Here is a 5,247-nt window from a genome sequence, read left to right as displayed (position 1 = left end):
CGGCGGCCTGCGTTGCTGCACTCTTCAAGGCAAAAGCTGCCAAGCATCGCTGGTTTAATTCCATGATTAATGTTTTTGTTTTTGATCGTATGTGGAGGTTTCTTTTTTGTACACTTGAATGGATACATAACTAAAATTTAAGCGTTTTTTGTTTTGTTTTGTTTTAGGATTATGAGCTTATACTGAAGTTACGACGTACAGTATACTCCACCAACCAGTGACAGGCTACCGAGGCTGCGCATGCCCGAAACTGGTTCCCTGTTGTCGATAAGGATAGAAGGTATAGTCTATTGTACGGCTGCCGATTAAACTTGTAATTAGTAAACTCGGGGTAGAAACAAAATCTGTCATTGCTGCTTGATAATGAAATTTAATCCGAATACAAATGAAAGGATAATATTATAGGTTCTATAATTTCCACAAAGGAAAATAAAAATATTTTTATTTTATTGTTTGGCGAATTCTTTAATCCACCCCTTTGTATTGCTCGAGTATTTTATATAGGGCGAAATGCTCGCGCAGTGAATACTTAACAAATTTCTAGAAATAAGAACATAATTTTATTTAATAATTATATGGATAAAACAAAGATAAACCGACGACCTATTCAGCAATAGTACTTTGCCCGTAACTGAATCGGCTAGCTAGTTAAACGTCATCACTCATTCACTCCTTTGGAGTATGTCTGTTCTCATTGAAGCAACAGGAATCAGTTTATATACTGAAGAGAACTTTATATCCTTGTAAATTTTTACCATGAGCGTAATGTTTTAATAACAGGACATTGCGTGTTCAATATTGATATATAGGTTTGAAGATAATTTTTCTATTTATTAAAACATTACTCTTCTCAAAAAATTTGCACTCTAGCAGTTACTTAATATAAGTAAGCATTAGATTACAGGTGTGCATTATGTAAGTGTCGGTTTTACTAAGAAAAATAAGGATACAAATTCTGTGTAATGTTTATAGTTAACGCCATAAATTGTGGAACTATTATTTGTTTTAGCCATAAATACGTTTCGGTACAAACAAATTGTACTTTCGTACATCGGAAGTACAGTGTCTTATTTTCTTCCCGTTAATGGAAAAGTTTGATTGATTGTGGTACTTATTTCCCTGGCGACGCATAGAGAAGTTTGACACACTCGAAATGTTTATACCCCAAATTACAGACGACGCTATAATGTGTACGCCTTGGAGATAGTAAAACATCTGAGGTTTCCACACTTGGCGTAGCAACCACCATGAGCTGTCTACAAGAAGTAAATGATATCAAATAATAACTGATCTCAGAATCACGTACCTTTGTAAGAGCCTTACGTTTTATATTTTAACAATTGCATACACCTACTTGTATTAGAATTTACGAAGTATGGAAAGCGGACCTAAATTATTCATGAATAATTTGTAAGACAAATATATAAGACAGTTCTAAAAAGATGGGTAATTTTACGACTTTGCCACTGCTCACATTTGCGTAGTAGTCGTGAGAGAAGCGAGGCGGCATGCTAAAATGATCTCGGGTTCTTGCCGGGTAGTGCGTAGTTGGCAGTTTGACCCCTTTACAAGGATCTATATATTTCATAAGACCGAGGGAATGATGTGATATGTTCAAGGAATATCCGTTTACAGTAATTAGCCACGTTACTGGCAAAAAATTAAACATTTTGTTTAGGGAGACGGGTAGAACTTATTTTCTCTCTGTAGCAGAGGAAGGAGGGAGTAGGCCCAGCCTCGGAAATCAAGACCACAGGCAGTCTTAGCGCGAGTCAATCGTATCATTGTGTACTATTACCAACACGAGATGGAATCCACAGAAACTGTATTACAACAGAGTAGAGTACTCTCAAGCTAAAGTTAAGAGCCTGGTTTTTTTTCATTTTTATAGGTATTGTATATAAAGTTATCTGGCTGTCTTGAAAATTATTCTTACTTTGCGCCACCCAGTCTCTACCATCGAATGACTGCGTAATCACTGTGCAAAGCAAATTAAGTTTGTTGAAACGAAATGTAAATATAACTCAACCTTGTCCGATTCCAGGTTAATCAATGAAAGATTATTCCAGGGTCGTTAGATGGCGTAGTATTATTGAGTGGATGGCACAGGACGAACAAGACTGATAATGCTGAAAAGTCGTATCATACGGTCAGTTGGCCTCCCAGCTTATTTCACCAGTTGATTAGCCCCCAGTTTATTTTAGCAGAAGTTAAGTTAGTTTGGTTAGATTATGTAAGGTATAAAGGTTTGGTTAGCATAGGTTAGCGTTAAGCTGTTTAATCAAGTAAAATAAACTACGGGTGGCATATTTTTGGTAACGAGCAAATATACAGGTACTTCCGTATGTCAATTTTTTTCTCTCCCAGACATATATCATGTAACTCTACAGTATATTATACTTGGATGTGTATTCCACCAATATTTTTCAATCAATACTTTTACGCAAAACAAGTGTCTTAAATGAAAGTGTTATTGAAGGTTATTGTTATTGTATTCGGACGACCTAGAATATTTAAGTTTTCTCTTCATTGCTTAAAATTGGCATAGGTTATTTCGGTATTCTCGGTTTGTCTGCAGAAGATAAAATAAGTACTGCATATTTTTTAAAATACTGCCACCTTTGGATGTTTACGTTTACCATATCAGATATAAAAGAAATTACATCAACTTGCCAAATTTTCATTGATATATAATATATTTACCATTAGCAAAATATCTGTACTCATTTAGCTATATAAAGATAAAGGAGATGATGGTGCGTCTTGTAACTGATAAACAGACACAAACAAACCTTGACTCCATGGTAACACCGAGTCATCGACAGTCTGTACTATAGACTAATACTGTATAGGCCGCACGTAATCTACGACGACACGTAGTCCTCTTGCGGTCAAGGGTGAAAACTATAGATGACCACTAAGATGTGGCATATTATAATAAGATTACTTACACAAATTCGCGAGAAAACCATTCAGTTTTTATTTTTCCTTTGCTAATGAGAAAGAAAACCCTTGAACATACAAAGCAGTTAAGGTGTACTTTGCCACCCTTAGACGTTATTGATGAAAACAAAATCCCGTCTTACTGGATCTTTCACTGTAACTCACTCTTATACTGACGTGAGCGTGAATGATGACGAGTAATTCAAGTATTGGTGCAAACATACGAGGGATGAAGGTATGGAGGGATTACAAACTTAGGTAGCTGTCCCCGGCGTTATGTCATCCCAAAGGGTTGCAGTTCAGTTGATCATTTGTTGTGTGACTTAACTTTATATTTATGCCTACAGTGCTGTAATACAAAGAACAAGAACATCTAGTACTATTATTACAGAACAGGTAATATAAATGGCGTGTGATACTTTTGTTATTGAATTCTTAATATAATAGCATGTATAGTATACTAGTGTTGTGGTGAACATGTAGTAAATAATGGTCCAGATTTTTTTTAATACTTAGACTGATCATAATGTTTTTTTTTTAATTCTCAATACAAAAAAAAAAAAAATATTTTTACTTAATGTATGGGGTATTCATTTCCATCTCCATTGTAGTTTCAAATACCTCATGTATGTTTGGAACAAGTACACTACACTGTATATTTTTAAGAGTGGCATCATATACAATATGTCGGGAAGTCCGTAATGCATAAGCCTTTATGGACAGGATGCAGTCAGCCACAGGCCCTGGACACCAACAAGCCAGTCAGCGGGAGAAACCACGTAATCTGATACTGTCTGCTCTCCCAGCCTCATCTTGTAACAAATGTGACTCACAGTTCAGATACCATTACGTTATGGCTGCATATGGGAACTATTTATTTTGTTACTGGGAGAAAACTCAATATTCAACAATAAAAATACAATTTAAATTTTATTTTTATTTTTTACATAACAATGGCGTCGTTTTATTGCATTTAGAACACTGGCAAATGGTATGTTGTCTGGAGACGATGACAGTCGTTTTGAGACTTAACAAATCTCAGTTATAACTCTGTGTGTGTAGACGATTGTGTGGTATAGTCCTACACGTTAAAGGTGTATATTGTATTAATAATAACAGCGCCTGGGTAAAAGGACCAACTATACCCCAGGGCCGGCTCCCATAGCAACAGCCATATCGGTAAATAGCCAATGTGCTCGTGGACAGAGGTTTGCTGCTGGTATTAACATAAGCCTGACTAGACAAGTGTGTGAACCAAAAATATTTAATAGGCGTAGTAAAATTTATTCTTTTCCTGTAATGATACAACCAAACATCATTGGTATTTCCCCTTGTCATGTTTACAGAATGAGGAGTCATAGTGACTCGTGGACTTTCGTCAGCTTCCTATGACTAGTGGTACAATATTAAGCTCTAGCGTAAGGTGGTTTAAAGTCGAAGAGCCAGGAGCTTGGCGCTCACAAAGGTCGTACCCCGAGGCCAGTTCCCCCCGCCCCCCACCCTCCCACTCTAATAAACCATCCTTCCCAAAGCCCCAACCCCCATCCCCTCAAGAACACCCGGACTTCACCCTGCTCCAAACTCCCACAAACAAGTGGCTAGGAGGTCAAACTCAAGGTTAATCAGCTTTGGCCACAACCTTCAAAACTAGTGACATGCCTGGCACTTGACATTATTAGGGACCTGCCACACTTTGCCATAAACAGATAAATTGTACCTGGAATTTTCCCCCCACACACTCACCATTCTGTCACTTTATGTAACTTGCTGACAAAACCCATGACTCTTCAGGCCTTTTACGCCCTTAATGCATGAGTCATAAAGGCAAGCATGAACTCCGCATGCTTCCCAGTTGGGCGCTGTAAACGCTTCTGCGCTTCACCTTGCACAGGATGTAAGGGGGTGCCCAATAAACTAGCCCCCTCGTGGGCAATCTGTAATCTGTAGGGCCAATTTCAATTATATATACTTTCTCCATGTACAGTATATGCGCCTAACAAGCAAATGTCTTGTTTTTCGTTATGACTCGACAAAAGGCAGCATTTTAAATCTACAACGTAATTTTGTAATTGTGACCTATAAAAACAATTCTTTGTGTTTAAAGTGACGACGTAGAATAATAATTGCCCTTTACAAGCTTGTGATGAGGCTGTTGTGACATCCTGCTCACTGACGACATATTTCTTGTTTTCTTTGAATTGAAGTTGAAATAAACCTCTTGTCACATATGCTTATACGCCTCTGGAGATTTCTTGTATTGACGACACATCTAGTTTTGGCTTTCCGGTTTTGCAGGATATCATA

The sequence above is a fragment of the Homarus americanus genome, unplaced genomic scaffold (genome assembly GCF_018991925.1).
Source record: "Homarus americanus isolate GMGI-L3 unplaced genomic scaffold, GMGI_Hamer_2.0 scaffold39155, whole genome shotgun sequence".
NCBI classification, from domain to species: Eukaryota; Metazoa; Arthropoda; class Malacostraca; order Decapoda; family Nephropidae; genus Homarus; species Homarus americanus.
The sequence above is the reverse complement of the archived record's forward strand: the minus strand, read 5'-3'. Positions refer to the sequence as shown.